Genomic DNA, 18,365 nt, shown 5'->3' with positions numbered 1-18,365 from the left:
TAAGAAGCTTTGCCATTGCTAGACCCATCTGTAAAAACATTCTCAGCACCTTCAGTTGGTTTAAATTTAGTTATTTTAGGGAAAATCCAATTAGTTAATTTCAAAAACTGAAACAGCTTCGTTTTAGGAAAATGATTATCGAGAATGCCCACAAAGTCAGCTAAATGGGTTTGCCAAGTAAGACTATTTTAAAAAGTTTGCTGTATTTGTGCCTTTGTGAGAGGGAAAATAATTTTTCCAGGATCATATCCATGTAATTTAACAATCCGAGTTCTCCCAATCCCTATCATAGTAGCGATTTGATCTAAATAAGGAGTTAGAGTCCGTGAATTAGTATGTGGAAGAAAAAGCCACTCTACTAAGTCCTGTTCTTGAACAATAACACCATTAGATGAATGCTGAGCTGAAAATTTAACAAATCTAGAGTCTTCTCTGGATCTGTTCTATTTATCTGAGCTTTATGGACTTGCTTCTCAATCAGTTGTAACTCGACCTCAGCCTCCTTTGTTAATTGCTGAGGGCTAGTGAGACTAGGATTTCCTCTAAGGATAGAAAACACATTACTCATGGCATAGGTAGGAATGCCTAGAGCAGGTCATATCCAGTTAATATCTCCTAGTAATTTTTGAAAATCATTTAGTGTTTTTAATTTATCCCTACATATGGTTACTTTCTGTGGCACAATGGTAGTGTCATTTACTAAAGTTCTCAAGTAGGAGTAAGGAGCAGTAGTCTGAATTTTTTCAGGAGCTATAATTAAACCAGCACGAGAAATTGAATTTTGCAAGTGATCATAACATTGGAGTAATTCTCGAGTGGGGACAGCACAAAGTATATCATCTGTATAGTGAATAATGTAACACTGTGAAAATATTTAACAAGTAGGTTCCATTGCTTGCCCCACATACATCTGGCAAATAGACTGTTTAACATACCCTGTGGCAACACTTTCCAATGATAACGGTTAGCAGGCTGCAGGTTGTTTACTGCAGGAATTGTAAACGCAAACCGTTCACAGTCTTGCTCAGCTAAAGGCATAGTAAAGAAACAGTCTTCTAAACAGTCTTTTAACAGACTATTAAAGGCCAGTTTTTTGGAATTATAGCAGGAGAAGGCAATCCTGGCTGTAATGCTCCCATAGGTTGTGTAACTGAATTGATGGCTCTTAAGTCAGTTAAGATTCTCCATTTACCTGATTTTTTCTTAATTACAAAAACTGGAGAATTCCAAGGAGAAAATGTTGGAGCTATGTGCCCATTTTCTAGTTGTTCAGCAACTAATTTCTCTAAAGTTTCCAGTTTCTCTTTACTTAGCAGCCATTGTTCTATCCAAATCGGCTTATCTGTTAACCATTTTAAAGGTATATGTTCTGGAGGCTTAACAATGGCCGCCATCAAAAATGTTTTCCTCATCTTTGGTGGGAACTCTGTTTTTCCACTTGAAGCGGTTCTTTCAAACCTGGCAAATTTTTTTCTAGTCCCATACCAGGGACATACCCCATTTCAGGCACTGTATGTTGACTTTGAGTGCTATATAATTGTTTTGGAATTAGAACTTGTGCTCCCCGTTGTTGTAATAAATCTCTTCCCCATAAATTTGTAGGTACAGAAGTTATAATTGGTTAAATAATCCCAGGTTGTCCATCAGGCCCCTCACAATGCAAAATGTAACTGCTTTGATAAACTTCAGCGACTTTACCAACTCAAACCACGTTAAATTGAGTGGGTGGAATTGGTCACATGGACAGCCAGTGCTGTAGATAAATGATTGAAATGTCCGCTCCTGTATGTGCCAAAACTTTAAATTTCTTTCCTTGAATAGTTGTTTCACAGGTAGAACGTTTATCAGTAATTTGATTTACCCAATAAACTGCTTTGCCTTGTTTATTTGTGCTTCCAAATCCTCCTGTTCATTTAATTTCACTTTTTCCCATTCCCACATACGGCACAATCAGGAGCTGTGCTATGCGCTCTCCTGGCTCTGCTTTCCAGGGAACAGAAGCAGATATAACAATCTGAATTTCCCCATTGTAATCTGAATCAATGACTTCTGTATGTATTTGTATGCCTTTTAAACTTAAAGTAGACCTTCTTAAAAGTAATCCTATTGTCCCTGCTGTCAAGGGTCCACAGACTCCTGTTGGGACCTTTTGCAGGGGTTCCCCAGGCAGAAGGCTCACAGCTTTTGTGCAGAAAAATCTACTGCGGCACTACCGGCTGTGGCGGGGGACAGACATTGTACAGGGGTGAGGGAATGGCCTGAACCGGAAATGCTCTGGTTTAGAATGGGGCCAGGGACGGGTCCCTCATGGCATTTCCCGAAATCGGGTTCCCATCTTTATCAAACTTAGAGTGACACTGACTAGCCCAGTGTTTTCCTTTTTTACATTTTGGACATATTTCAGCCTCAGCAGTTTTCTTTTTTCCCCTATCTGGCAGCCTGACTTGCTGACTTTTTCTACCCTCTATTTTAGTATGACCATGCTTCCCACAGTTAAAACAAGCTCCAGGAAATGGAGTGTTTCCTTTATCCACTCTCAGTCCTTCCATTGCCTGTGCCAACAAGGTAGCTTTATGCAGATTACCTCCGATACCATCACAGGCCTTGATATAATCAACTAAATGTGCTTTCCCTTTGATAGGTCACAGAGCAGCCTGACAATCGGAATTAGCATTGTCAAAAGCTAATAACTGCAGTACTATATCCTGAGCAGCCGAATCTGCAATCATCTTTTAAAGAGACTCCTGTAACTGAGTTATAAAATCAACATATGGTTCCCTTGGTCCCTGTTTTATAGCACTAAAGGAAGGGTGTTGTTCTCCACCTGAAGTGATTTTTTTTTCCCCAAGTTCTAATACACACTCCTCTAAGCTATCCTTTGGCATCATCCTTCATGAGCAGTTGTGCATCTAAACCAGCCCAGCTGCCAACCCCCAAAAGTTGGTCTGTGGTTACATTAATCTGAGGTTGGGCCAGGGCCTTGTGAGCAGCCTGAATGGAAGCTTCATCTGCCCACCAAGCTTTAAATTGTAAGAACTGAGCAGGAGTTAGACAAGCTCGAGTAAGAGTGTCCCAGTCAGTAGGAATCATCCGACTGGAAATAGCAACATTCTTTAACAGTCCCATTACAAAAGGAGAACATGGTCCATACTGATTTACAGCTTGTTTTAATTCTTTGAGTAATGTAAAAGGAAAAGGCTCAAATGTAGCTGTAATATTTCCCTCTTGAACTGGAGTGTGTATTCTAACCGGGAACTGCCAAGCCTCTAAATCATCCTCTCATCTAGCTTGCTGAACTCCTGCCTGAATAGAATTAAGAGCAGTCACTGGAGGCACTGCTTGAACAGTCACTGGGTCAACTACTTTTTGCACAGTGTCCTCTGGAAAAGAAAGATTTGTGGGGTCATTTTCTTCAAAATAATAATGAGGGGGGGCAGAAGAGTAGGGATGAACCTCTCCTTCCTTTGCCAGTTTAGCTTTGGCTGGCAAATAAACATGCTCTGTAACCTCTACTGTTACTTCGTTATACTCTTGTTCCTCCTCGTCATCAGTGTGAAAAAGTTCCAAGGTAGAAAGAACCAGCCCCCAAACTTGCCCCATTGTTACCCTGATGCTTTCGAGCTCCCCTTCTTACTCACCATGGGGATTGCTTTAAGAGTACTTGGGTGTCCTCCAGCTAGTTTTCCATTCCAGCCATCACTCTGGCGACCCTTTGACCTGGATTCGAACCCCCACAAATGGACTCCACTTGCTGAGACCAGCTCGGTCGGGAATACCCTAACCCAGCAGCGCTAGAGGAATTAAAGACACACACACTGAAATATAGAGGTGTGAAGTGAGAAATCAGGGGTCTCACAGCCTTCAGAGCTGAGAGCCCTGAACAGAGACTTACCCACATATTTATTAACAGCAAACCAGTCATTAGCATTGTTTCTATAGATATTAAAAGTATTCTTTGTGGGAAACAAAGGGATGGGCCAAATTAAATGAATAGGTTGGGCTAGTTAACTGCAGCAGGAACACGCTCTTAAGACAGTTCGCTCTTGCTAATTGTTTGTGGCTTAAGAATGCCTTTAAGTGGTTTTCTGCCCTGGGTGGGCCGGGTGTTCCTTGCCCTTATTCCCATAAACCCACAACCTTCCAGATGGGGCATTAGGGCCACTATGGACATATCACAGTGCTGCAGAAATTTTGTTTATGGCCAGTTTTGGGGCCAGTTTATGGCCAGGTTTTGGGGGCCTTGCTCCCAACACCCCAATTCTTTCAACCTTTCATCGTACATTCTTTGAAGCTCTGTTGTTAGCTGTGTATATATTTACAAGTTAGCTGTGTATATGTTTACAAGTGCTATAACTTATGAGTTGACCCTTTTATCATTGTAAAATGTCCCTCTTTATCTCTGGTAGCATGTTACATTTTAAAGTCTATTTTGTCATTATTAGTATTACCACTCTAGCTTTATTATGGTTGCTATTTGCATAACACAGGGTATCTTATTTGATTTATGATTTTTCAACTTCACAATGGTACAAAATCATTCTGTTTTTCACTTTCAGTACAGTAGTCAATAAGTTGCATGATATTCAACACTTTACTATAAAATAGGCTTGGTATTAGATTATTTTGCCCAACTGTAGGCTAATGTAAATGTTCTGAGCATGTTTAAGGTAGGCTAGGCTAAGCTATGATGTTTGATAGGTTAGATGTATTAAATGCATTTTTTTACTTATTAGTCCATTCTCACACTACTATAAACAAATACCTGATACTGGGTAATTTGTAAGGAAAAGAGGTTTAATTGGCTCAGAGTTCTGCAGGCTGTACAGGAAGCATACCAGCTTCTGCTTCTAGGGAGGCCTCAGGAAACTTAAAATTATAGCAGGAGGTGAAGGGGAAGCAGGCACATCTTACATGGCTGGAGCAGGAGGAAGAGATACAGGAAGGAGGTGCCACACACTTAAACAACCAGATCTCACTAGAACTCTATCACAAAAACAGCACCAGGGGGATGTGCTAAGCCATTCATGAGAAACCGCCCCCATGATCCAATCACTTCCTACCAGGCTCTATCTCCAGCATTGGGGATTGCATTTCAGTATGAGATTTGGATGGGGACATAGATCCAAAGCATATCAACTTCTATATTTTCAACGTATGATGGGTTTTTCAGGACATAACACCATTGTAAGTTGAGGAGCATCTGTTTATCTTTTTCTATTCTTTTACTTCCAATCTGTTTATATCTTTGAATCTAAAGTGTATATCCTATAGATAGCATATAGTTGGATATTGTTTTTTAGTCCAACTGTGACTCTGCCTTTTTTTCCTTTCTTTTTTTCTTTCTGCCTTTTCTTTGAATTGTTTAGTCACATTTATTGTAGTTTGTTGTGTAGTTGGGTTTACATCTGCCATTGTGCTCTTTGTATTTTGTATATCTTGTGTCTTTTCTGTTCCACCATTCCTCCTTAATTTTTTTCTTTTGCATTGAGTAGATTTTACTTTATTTTTATTTTTAAAGTCAGGTCTTGCCCTGTTTCCTAGGCTGGAGTGCAGTGGCCTGATCATGGCTCTCTGTAGCCTTGAACTCCTGGGCTGAAGGGATCCTTCCTCCTGGGCCTCAAGCCTCAAGTAGCTGGGACTACAGGTGTCTGCCACCATGCCTGGCTGAGTGTGTGGGATTTTTTTTGTTTTGTTTTGCTTTTTTTTTTTTCCAATTTTATTTTTAGAAACAAGGTCTTGCTTTTATGTTGCCTAGGCTGGTCTCAAACTCCTGGCCTCAAGTGATCTTCCTGCCTCAGCCTCACAAGTGACTGGGATTATAGATGTGAACCACCATGCCCAGCTGCATTGAGTACAATTTTTCTATTATAACATTTTAATTTCTTTACTGATATTTTCACTTTTTGAAAGTTATTCTCTTAATGACGACTCTAGAGCTTACCACATACATTTCATCAGAATTTACTTCTGATTTATACTAACAAAATTCAATGAGATATAGAATTGTTACTTGGATATAGCTCTATTTAATCTTCCTCCTTTATGTACTGTGGTTTTACAATTATATGTTCGTTATAAACCCATAAATGCATTTTTTAATTTTTACTTTATATAATTTTATGTCAATTGTGGAAACAGAAAAGAAACGAGAAAGTATTATATATTGGTAAAATTTTTAATGTTTACTTTCTTGTTTACCATTTATGGTTTTCTTCATTTGTTCCTGTACATTCAGGTTACCATCTGCTGTCATCTCCTTTGTCCAGTAAAACTCTGCTCTCATCCACTTCCTTTGTGCTGTTGTCATATATAATATATGTTTACATCTTAAAGCCTAAACAATATAATTATATAAAATTGATTATAACATTGCTTTTTAAATTAATTAGATTAAATACATACATTTATACTGTATTATATAATTAAAGAATTACCTTTATCTTTGTTCTTTGTGTTTTTGGTGGGTTCTCATTCCTATCTGGGTTTACTTGCTTTCAACCTGAAGAATGTTCTTTGGTATTTTTTATAAGGTGGGTCTAGTAGCAATAAATTTTCTGTTTATATTTATCTGGTAATGCTTGTATTTCATCTTCACTTTTGGAAGATAATTTGCTGGATAGAAACTACTTCTTCTTTTTTTTTTTTTTTTTTTTTTTTTTTTTTTCTTTTTTAGAGACAGTCTTGCTCTGTTGCCCAGGCTGGAGTACAGTGGTGCGATCTCAGCTCACTGCAGCCTCCATCTCCTGGGTTTAAGTGATTCTTCTGCCTCAGCCTCCTGAGTAGCTGGGATTACAGGCACACGCCACCATACCCACCTTTCTTTTTTTTTTTTTCCATAAATAGAGATGGGGTTTCACCATGTTGGCCAGGCTGGTCTCAAACTCCTGACCTCAGGTGATCCATCCAACTCGGCCTCTAGAATTGCTGGGATTATAGGCGTGAGTCACCACACCAGGCCAAGATAGAAAGTTCCTGGTTGAGAGTCTTTTCCTTTCAGAACTTTGAATATGTTATCCACTGTCTTCTGACCTCCATTACTTCTGATGAGAAGTCTACTGTTTATCTTATTGGGATTCTTTTGTACATGATCAGTTGTTTTTCTCTTGCTTTCAAGATTTTCTCCTTGTCATTAACATTTAATGTTTTTACCATGATGTTTCTGAGTGTTGGTATCTTTGTGTTTATCCTACTTGGAGTTCTTTGGGCCTCTTGGATGTGCAGTTTAATGTTTTCCAGGAAATATCAGAAGTTTTCAGCCATTATTCAAGTATTTCTTAAATGGTGGTAAAACTATATAACACGAGGATCAGTCTACATTCTAAAACATTTTTAAGTGTACAATACAATAGCAAAACGCTGTATAGCAGATCTCTAGAACTTTCTCAAAACCTTGCATGACTGAAACCCTATACCCACTGAATAGCAACTCCCCATTTCTCCCTCTCCCCAACCCCTGGCAACCACCATTGCACTTTTTGTTTCTATGGGTTTGACTATTTTAGATACCTCATATAAGTGGAACTATGCAGTATTCATCCTTCTATGACTGTCTTATTTCACTTAGCATAATGTCCTCAAAGTTCATTTATGTAGTTGCGTATGACATTTTTTTCTACAATATTTTATGGCTGAATATTTCATTGTATGGATATACCAAATTTTCTTTATACCTCCATCTGTTGATGGACATCTAGGTTGTTTCCACCTCTTGGCTATTGTGAATAATGCTGCAGTGAACATGGGAGCACAAACCTATCTTCAAGATTCTGACATTGGCTAGCTGCGATGGGTCATGCCTGTAATCCCAACACTTTGGGAGGCCAAGGTGGGTGCACAAGGTCAAGAGATCGAGACCATCCTGGCCAACATGGTGAAACCCTGTCTCTACTAAAAATACAAAAATTAGCTGGGCATGGTGGCATGGTGCCTGTAATCCCAACTACCCAGGAGGCTGAGGCAGGAGAATTGCTTAAACCTGGGAGGTGGAGGTTGCAGTGAGCCAAGATCACACCACTGCCCTCCAGCCTGGTGACAGAACAAGACTTCATCTCAAAAGAAAAAAGAAAAAGGTTTCTGATATCAATTATTTTGGATAGTTACCCAGAAGTGGGATTACTGAATCATATGATGGTTCTATTTTTGATTTTTAAAGAAACCTCTATATTGTTTTGCATGACTGCACCATTTTACATTTCTACCAACACATCATCAACACTTGTTATTTTTCAGGCTTTTAAAAAGTAATAGCCATTCTAATGTGTGTAGTGATACCTCTTTGTGGTTTTCATTTGCATTTTCCTGATGATGTTGAGCATCTTTTCATATATTAATACCTGTTGACCATTTATGTGTCGTCTTTGAGAAAAAAACTTAGCCCATCTTTTTTTAAATAGGGTCTTGTTCTGTTGCCCAAGCTAGAGTACAGTGGTGCCATCATAGCTCACTGCATTCTTGACCTCCTCTGCACAATAAATATCTTTATTTCTCACAGTTCTTAAGACTGGAAGTCCAAGATTAGGGTGCAAGCATGATCAGGTTCTAATGACAGCCCCTTCTGAATTGCAACCTCTTGCTATGTCCTCACATGGCAAAGGGAGCAAAGGTCTCTGGGGTCTCTTTTATAAGAGCACTAATCCCAATTATGAGGGACCTGCCTGCATAATCACCTCCCAAAGGTCCCACCTCCCAACACCATCACCTTGTGATTCAACATATGATTTTTGTTGTCTGTTTTGAGAGAATCTCACTGTTGTCCAAGCTAGAGTGCAGTGGCGAGATCATAGCTCACTGAAGTCTCAAACTCCCAAATTCAAGCAATCCTCCTTCCTCAGCCTCCCAGGTAGCTGGGACTACAGGCATGTGCCACCACACCTGGCCTGGGCCTTGTTTATTGGGAGGTTTCTGATTACTGCTTCAGTCTCCTTGTTTTAGGTATAGGTCTACTCAGACTTTCTATTTATTCATGAATCAGTCTTGGTAGGTTGTATATTTCTGAGATTTCATCCATTTCTTCTACATTGTCCAATTTGTTGGCATGTAATTGTTCACAGCAGTATCTTACAATCTTTTAATTTCTGTGGCATCAGTTGTAATGTCTCTTTCATTTCTGATTTTGAGTTTTCTCTCTTTTATTCTTAATCTAGCTAAAAGTTTATCCATTTTGTTATTTTCAAAAAACCAACTGTTTTGTTGTTTTTTCTATTGTTTTTCTATTCTATTGCTTTCTACAGATTGTATTTATGTCTACTCTAATCTCAATTATTTCCTTCCTTCTCACTTTGGGGTGAGTTTGTTCACCTCTACTTCCTTGAAGTATAAAATTGGGATTGTTTTGGATCTTTTAAAATGGAGGCATTTATTGCCATAAAATTCCCTTTTAGTACTGCCTTTGCTTCATCCCACAAGTTTTGGTATGTTGCATTTTTCACTCGCGTCCCTGTGAAGAGACCACCAAACAAGCGTTGTGTGAGCATTGTTGTGCCCTGAGTTCCGAGACGCCCCTCAAAGACGACCACCAGAAACCGAAGTCAAAGCCAAGCGGCCGGGATCACTTTATTGCAGGTTCGAACCCGGACCTCTCTCCGTACAGGCGTAGTCAGGAGGGCAAGAGAGAGGTCCCAAGCACAGCTCAAGCCTACTTTTTATAGTAAGGCACAAACAGGTTACAGAAGATTAGAGCATTTTTGCAGTTACAAGATTGGGATTGGTTGACATTTTGAAGTTTGAACATTTGGCCGTTTCTGGTTGGCTCCCGCCCTTTTTTAAACCACAAACGTCTAGGGGTTTTTTTTTTTTAAGACAAACTGCTAGCTTAACCATGGGTGGGAGGGGGGTGGTTTCGATTGAGCAAGCAGGGGGTATGTGACTGGGGGCTGCAAGCACTGGTAATCAGAACAGAACAGAACAGGACAGGGACTTTCACAACGCTTGTTCATACAACATCTGGAATTTATAGATAACATAACCGGTTAGGTCAGGGGTCGATCTTTAACCAGGCTCAGGGTGCCGCCCGGGCTGTCTGCCTGTCGATTTCATTTCTGCCTTTTTAGTCTTTTCAGCAACAAAGCTGTTTATTTCACCTGGGTGCAGGCGGGCTGAGTCCGAAAAGAAAGTCAGCAAAGGGAGATAGGGGTGGGCTGTTTTATAGGATTTGAGTAGGTAAAGGAAAATTACAGTCAAAGGGGGTTGTTCTCTGGTGGCCAGGGGCAGGGATCACAGGGTGCTCAGCGGGGGAGCTTTTGAGCCAGGATGAGCCAGAAGGAATTTCACAAGATAATGTCATCAGTTAAGGCAGGAACGGGCCATTTTCACTTCTTTTGTGGTGGAATGTCATCAGTTAAGGCAGGAACAGGCCAGCTGGATGTGTACGTGCAGGTCACAGGGGATATGATAGCTTAGCTTGGGCTCAGAGGCCTGACAGCATTTCCGTGTTTATTTTGAGATACTTTCTAAACTCTTTTGATTAGTTCTGTGAACCCAGAAAACCTGAGATAGGTCTCTGGTAATTTAGAAAGTTGATTTTGCCAAGGTTGAGGATGTGCTGTGACACAGCCTGAGGAGGTCCTGACAACATTTGCCCACGGTGTTCGGGGCACAGCTTGGTTTTATGCATTTTAGGGAAACATGACACATCAATAATATATGTAAGAAGTACATCTTTTCGGCCTGGGAAGGTGGGACAACTTGAAGCAAAGGCAGGAAGACTTGAAGTGGGGAGGGAGCTTCCAGATCACAGATAGGTGAGACACAAATAGTTACTTTCTTTTGAGTTTCTGATTAGCCTTTCCAAAGGAGGCAATTAGATATGCATCTACCTCAATGAGCAGAGGGATAATTTTGAATAGAATGGGAAGCAGGTTTGCCCTAAGCAGTTCCCAGCTTGAGTTTTCCTTAGTGATTTTGGGGGCCCAAGATATTTTCCTTTCAGAGTTCTTTGACCATTGGTGGTTCATATATTTTCTTCTGCACCTTCTCTGTCTTCTCTCCTGGTTCCTCTATTGTGTGTGTATAGATGTGCTTAAAGGTATTCCACACTTGCCTGAGGCTCCATTCATTTTTTAAAATTCTTTTTTCTCACAATTTATCTTCAAGTTTATTGATTCTTCTGACCATTGAAATCTATTGTTGGCCCCACAAATTAATTTTTATTTCAGATTATTGTACTTTTCAACTTCAGAATTACCATTTAGTTGCTTTTTAAATAATTTTTGTCTTTATTGATATTCTGTACTCGATGAGACATTGTCTTCATACCTAATTTTACTTCAGTCAGCATGGTTCATTGAGTTTTTGGAACATATTTATCATAGCTCCTTTGAAATCTGTTAAATCTGACTTCTGGCCCCTCTCACAGGCAGTTTGTCTTCTTGCATTTTTCCTGTGTTATGGGTCACATTTTATTGTGATTGATTGATTGATTGATTGATTGATTGATTTGCGTGTCTCCTGATTTTTTGGGAAACAGACATTTTAGGTAATATAGGAATTCTGGTTACTGGTTCCCCCACCCCTTCTCTAGAGCTTGTTTTTGTTGTTTGCTAGTTTATGTTTTTATGACTTAGTGAGACTATTTCAGTGGCATACATTTTCTTCACCATCTGGAGCCTAGAGCATAATCAGAGTCATCCTGCAATGATAACCTTTTTGGCACAGCTCTCTGTCTCTCTCCCTGATCTGCCTGTGAAGCTATCTACTTCAGATGGTATTACATCATTCCCATTAGGGTCCACTAATTGCAGCAGATTGCTCTGGTGTTTTTGACAGTGCCCTAGGGCAGTGGTTCCCAACCTTTTTGGCACCTGGGACCAGTTTTATGGAAGTCAGTTTTTCCATGGATTAAGTGAGAAGGGATGGTTCTGGGATGAAACTGTTTCACCTCAGATTATCTAACAATAGCTTCTCATAAGTAGCACGCAACCTAGATCCCTTGTGATTTGTTTTTCTAAGCCCAGCCGAGCGGGCACAAAAGAACCAGCGAATAGGCAAAGGGTAGGAGCAAAACTGCACATTTATTTTGGTAACCTAAGGTGTGGGGAAGAAGTCTGTCAGCCTCCGGCAAAGAAGGCTGGCAGAGTACCCCCCGGTGAAGCTCTCGGACGGAGTTCCCACAGTCCCGACAGGAGTGGGGCTGTGAGAAGGCCGCGCGGGACCCTGGCCAAGAGTGGCTTTTCTAGGAGTGGGAGGGCAATAGGCGGGGCACGGGTGTGTCGGGGGGCATTCCGCAGGTGTGACCAGGTAAATCTTGGTCTCTTCAGATTGACGTCACCTGGCGCATGCCCAGTTGGTCTACACCTTCCCGGGTCGCCGGCTGCGTAATTCGTGCGTGCGGGAAAAGTTGGGAGGGGGGATGAAGAACCTGGAAGTGCACCATCTTGCCTCCGTTCGTCCAAACAGTCCAACCTTTTATTGATAATAGTGATAAAGGGGCGCCGTGGTCTGTCTGGCTACTTCCTGCTGTTAAGGGGCGTCATTAAGGTCGAGGCCTATGGTTGGTATTTGGACGCACAGATGAAAAATAAAATAAGGCACAGTATTAGTATAGGAATGAGGAATGGAAGCATTTGTTGGAATATGGGCAAAACCCAGAAGGAAGGTCCCGGCAAGGTTGGGGAGTATGAGATAGTTAAGAAAATTTAGTAAGTTTGAGGCGAGTGGAGGAAAGCCAAACTGATTTCCACTGATTGCTTTCAGTAGGGGCCCTTTTTAACTGGGAATGAGGAACGAGTGCGCAAAGTAGTTGTTGGCCATGCAGCAATTAAGGAGTGGAGTTTTTTCATGGAGTGGATGGCTTTCCCCTTACTCCTACTACAGAGATATTGGATGGAAGGCTAGGTCCAGAGAAGGACGGCAAAACAGAATAGGTAGCCTCTCTGTCGATTAAAAAATTAATTGTCTTACCCGCTACCAGGAGAGTTACCCGCGGCTCGGCGAGGGTGATGGGGGTCCCCGAGTCTCAGCACCTTCAATTGTCGTCGTCCAGATGTAGGAGCTGGAAGGAGCTCCCAGGATCCTTGGAAAGGGGGTCACGTGGAGACGCGGCACCTGTTCTCAGGGTGGGGCAATCAGACTTCCAGTGTCTTCCCTGCTGGCAAGCAGGGCAGGGGATTGCTGGTGGACGAGGGTTAGGCCATTCACTGGCCCAATGTCCTGATGCCTTGCACTTATAGCAAGGCTGCGTTGGGGCTCGGGGACCTTGCGGACACCTGTTGGCATAGTGTCCTGCCTTGCCGCACTTATAGCAGGCAGGCTCCTTTTGTAGCCTTGGAGTCTGCAGAGTGTGTGTTCTCTGGTCTGGGGTTACGACTGGGCTGTAAAGCCGCTGCTAGGAGCTGTGCCTCAGCCGTCTACTCTCTGGAGTTATAGACCTTAAAGGCTAATTTAACTAGATCTTGTATTGGTGTCTGAGGACCATCCTCTACCTTTTGAAGTTGTTTACGAATGTCAGGAGCTGATTGAGAAATGAAATAAGATGCCAAAATGGTGGCCCCTGTGGGGGAGGCCGGATCTAACCGGGTATACTGGGTTAGAACCTCAGTCAGTTTAGGATAGAGGTTAGGATAACCTGGAGGTCATGCCAAGTTAAGTTATAGGCCTGACAAAGGTGTCTAAATTCCTTTATGTATATGGTAGGATTAGCTGAGAAATCACCTAAACGCTTCTCAATTTTGGAAAGATCGGCCAATGAAAAAGGGACATGTACTCTGACTACCCCCTCCGCCCCAGCCACCTCTCGCAAAGGTGCTAACACTGTAGGAGGGTGTGGGCAGAGATAGGGGACTCAAGACAGCCAGTTGGGGGCCCCGAAGGAGGCATGGGACCAAGTGGATTACTAGTAGATAAGGAGGAGGAAGGAGGAGTCTGGATGGGGGGAGGAGGAGGAGTCTGGGCAGGAAGGGAGGGGGTGGAAGGAGGAGTGTAGGGCAGGTAGGTTCGAGAACGTAGGGCCCAAAAGCCTTGTATGTAATTAATTTTGGACCACTTGCTTAGCCGCTGGCAGAAATTGCTCAGGTCGATCACGCCACAGTGGAAAGGAAAATTAACCGCTTCCTCCTAAGGTCTTATTCAAGCTGTAAGGTTTTTAAAATGGCTAGGAGGCACCCTAAGGGGGTGCTCTTTGGAAATTTGGACTGGGGGGTTTCCCGTTTGTTTCCTCTTTACTTACACAATGGACACAATGGAAATGGAAGTGGATCTCTGCCTGGCTTCAAAGCGTCCTTTGGAACCAGCAGAGACAGACTGGAGCCTCATGGAGCCAAAGTGGAGATTACCTTCAGGCGGACGTCTCCGTCCTGAACGGGTCTCCCGAGCCACTTGGTGGCTCAAAAGTGGGCCTCAGACCTGCACAGGATTTCTGGCTGAGGGAGGTAAAGAGGAGACAAGGGCACTTACCCCAGAGAGGCCAGTGCTCTTTGGAAATTTGGACTGGGGGTTTCCCTACACAATGGACACAATGGAAATGGAAGTGGATCTCTGCCTAGCTTCAAAGCGTCCTTTGGAACCAGCAGAGACAGACTGGAGGCTCATGGAGCCAAAGTGGAGATTACCTTCAGGCCGACGTCTCCGTCCTGAACGGGTCTCCCGAGCCACATGGTGGCTCAAAATGGACCTCGGACCCGTGCAGGATTTTTGGCCGAGGGAGGTAAAGAGGAGACAAGGGCACTTACCCCAGAGAGGCCGTGAGAGTGAGGGAAGCAGGTCTGAGGTCCTGGTCCGTCTGCGGTGTGGGAGCAGGAGGAGGTTCCTCAACCCTTAGAGGCCTGAGGAGGGGTCTCCTCCCGGGTCTTCGGCACCAACTGATTTGTTTTTCTAAGACCAGCCGAGCGGGCACAAAAGAACCAGTGACCAGGCAAGGGTAGGAGCAAAGCTGCAAGTTTATTTTGGTAACCTAAGGTGTGGGGGAGAAGTCTATCGGCCTCCGGCAAAGGAGGCCAACAGAGTCCCCCCGGTGAAGCTCTCAGACGGAGTTCCCACAGTCCCGACATCCCGACAGGAGTGGGGCTGTGAGAAGGCCGCGTGGGACTCTGGTCAAGAGTGGCTTTTCTAGGAGTGGGAGGGCAATAGGCGGGGCACGGGCATGTCAGGGGGCATTCCGCAGGTGTGACCAGGTAAATCTTGGTCTCTTCGGATTGACGTGACCTGGTGCATGCCCAGTTGGTCTGCACCTTCCCAGGTCGCCGGCTGCATTTTCGCGCGCGCGGGAAGAGTTGGTGGTGAAGAAGAACCCAGAAGTGCACCATCTTGCCTCCATTCGTCCAAACACCTTGCATCTGCAGTTGACAACAGGGTTCATGCTCCTATGAGAATCCAGTGCTGTGGCTGATCGGCCAGGATGCAGAGCTCAGGGAGTAATGCTCGTTCACTCACCCACTGCTCACCTCCTGCTGTGCAGCCCAGTTCCTAACAGGCCACAGATCAAAACCGGTCCATGGCTTAGGGGTTGGGGACCCCTGCCCGAGGACAGGAATTGCTCAGCAGTCTGATCCAATTAAATTTGGGCAGGAGTATTGTTTAAAGTCCATCTTTGAGGTTTATTCTGACTCCAGAAGCTGTCTCTTTCCCTAGTTCTCTCTGATAAACCAGCTGACCTGTGGTTTAGTGTCTTATTAATTTAAAGAGCTATTCTTGGTAGTTACCCTAGACTTGAACCTCCCCTATGCTCTGTTTCAAATAAAGTCAGTTCTTTAAGGAAGAGCTTGAGAATTCTCTGATGGGCTGCCTCTCCTCCTAGGCAGACTCTCGGAGCCACTTCCTTGGGCAGTGAGTGAGGCAGTAGTCTATGGTCTTCACATTGTGGAACCTATACCTATGAGCAAGCTGGGGCCAGAGCAGTCAGGTCCCAAATAGTCTTGGCCTGCTATGCCTCTGCCCTTGGAGAGAAGCTGAATGAAGGAAGGGAGCCCTTGTCCTGTCAGCCTCATTCACTGGAATTTAGCCTCTTTAACTTGGAGTTGGAGGGGATGAAAACTGCTGGAGGCCTATCCTTCTGGTGAGATATGGTAAGCTTTCATTGGAAACTGAGGGGAGAGGGAGCCCCTTCTTGGCCACATCTGCCTAGAGTGGACCATCTGTTGTACTGAGCTGGAGGTAAGGGAGGGGGTGGAGCAGGTTGTGATTCAAATGCCACAAACTCTCCAGGAAGGAGGCTGGTGGGGAGAAGAGAGAGGGAAGTGAGAGAGAGGATGGAGGAGAAGAGGGGGGAGAACAAAACGAGGAATTCTATGTACTCTCCCTATTCTTACCAAATTGTAGTAGAATTTCTTGCATAAATATTTCTTCCTCTGCTGTTTTCCCTCAGGGCAATTGCTAGAGACTTTCAGTGGTTGTTTGGTTTTTTTTTTTTCTTTTTAAATAGTTCTTGCTTTGTTTTGCAAGAAGTGAATCCACTGAATTCCAGTTTATACTGTTATCCTGGAAGTGGAATTTTCAAGCTTTTATTTCTCAATAATATTTCTGGTGTATGTAGAATTCTAGCATGGCAGTTGTTTTCTTCAAAATTGAAAAATGTTCTTTTGTCTGCTGTTTTCCACCTCTAAAATCACAAAGTCAGCTTTCAGTCTTATTGTTACCTTGAAGATAACATGTCTTTTTCCTCGTGCTGTTTTTTGATATTTTTTTCCTCAGGTATTCAGTAGTTTTGACTGTGTTATACCCAGGTGTGGTTTTCTTTGTATCTTAGGATTCTCAGAGCTTCTTGAATATGTGGTGATACAGTATGACTCTGTGTTCCTGCCCAAATCTCATCTTGAATTGTACTCTCATAATTCCCATGTGTTGTGGGAGGGACCGGGTGGGAGATGGAGCGGTTTCTCCCATACTGTTCTTGTGGTAGTGAATAAATCTCACAAGATCTGATGGTTTGATAAGGGGAAGCTCATTTCACTTAATTCTCATTCTGTCTCTTGTCTGCTGCAATGTAAGACCTGCCTTTCGCTTTCCGCCATAATTATGAGACCTCCGCAGCCATTTTGCTAAGGCTGATCTCGAACTCCTGGACTCAGGCAATCCACCTGCCTCAGCCTTCCAAACTGCTGGGATTACAGGCTTGAGTCACATGCCTGGCTGACTTGTTTTGTTTTTGTATTTAGAGATAGGGTATTGCTATGTTGCCCAGGCTGGCCTCTAACTCCTGGTTGCAAGCCATCCTGTTGCCTGAGTCTCTCGAGTAGCTGGGGCTATAGACGTGGGCCACTACACCCAGCTCTCATTTTTAGTTTCAATTTTATTTTATTTTCTTCTTTTCTTTCCTTCTTTCCTTTCTTTTTTTTTTTTTTTTTTTTTTGAGATGGAGTCTTGCTCTGTCGCCCAGGCTGGAGTGCAGTGGCGCGATCTCAGCTCACTGCAAGCTCGGCTTCCCAGGTTCATGCCATTCTCCTGCCTCAGCCACCCGAGTAGCTGAGACTAAAGGCGTCTGCCACCATGCCTGGCTAATTTTTTTGTATTTTTTAGTGGAGACGGGGTTTCACCGTGTCAGCCAGGATGGTCTTGATCTCCTGACCTAGTGATCCGCCCACCTCAGCCTCCCAAAGTGCTGTGATCATAGGCGTGAGCCACTGCACCTGCCTTCTCTTTTTTGTTGTTGTTGTTGTTGTTGTTGGAGAACTCTCGCTCTGTCACCCAAGCTGAAGTGCAGTGGCACAGTCTTGGCTTACTGCAACCTTCACCTCCCAGATTCAAGCAATTCTCCTGCCTCAGCCTCCCAAGTAAGTGGGATTACTGATGCCTGCCACCATAGCTTTCATTTTCTGCAGGTGAATCATTTTTAGTTTCCTGATTAGTCACTTTGGCCAGTTTTGTTGTTGTGTTCTCGTTTTCTCTTTTATTTGCATTCTTGTCTGAATATTTGTTCCTTCCTCCTTTTTTGGGCTTCATTCCCACTTTTGCAGAATCAGTTTAGCTAACAACCTCAGCAGTCTCCTCCTGGGCTCTTCTTCCTTCCCTGCCCTTTCAGCTGAGCTGACCCTCCTCTTGGGCATCTTGGTAGCAGGGAGGGTATGTGGCAGGTACCTGTGGGATGCAGTTTGCCAAGAGCCCTCCTGAAGCTGGGCTGCCTACTGTTGCTCCATACACTGCCCACGCCACTGGGACCCCTGTGGGTTTGTTTCTATCATGTATTTTCTCTCTTGATCTCTTATTTTTTCTTTCTTTTTTTTCCCCACATGCTTTCTGATACTTGAGTGGTGTGTGTGTTGTGTGTTTGAGATGGGATTTCTCTATGCTTACCAGGCTGGTCTGGAATGTCCAGGCTCAAGCAGTTCTCCCACCTCAGCCTCCCAAGTCTCTGGGATTAAAGGCATGCACCACTGTGCCAGCTCTTGAGTGTTAATTATTATAGATAAAAAGGCATAGAGGCTCTGTATGATATCCTC

Source organism: Piliocolobus tephrosceles, chromosome 7 (assembly GCF_002776525.5).
Source record: "Piliocolobus tephrosceles isolate RC106 chromosome 7, ASM277652v3, whole genome shotgun sequence".
NCBI lineage: Eukaryota > Metazoa > Chordata > Mammalia > Primates > Cercopithecidae > Piliocolobus > Piliocolobus tephrosceles.
Note: the sequence above shows the minus strand (reverse complement) of the source record.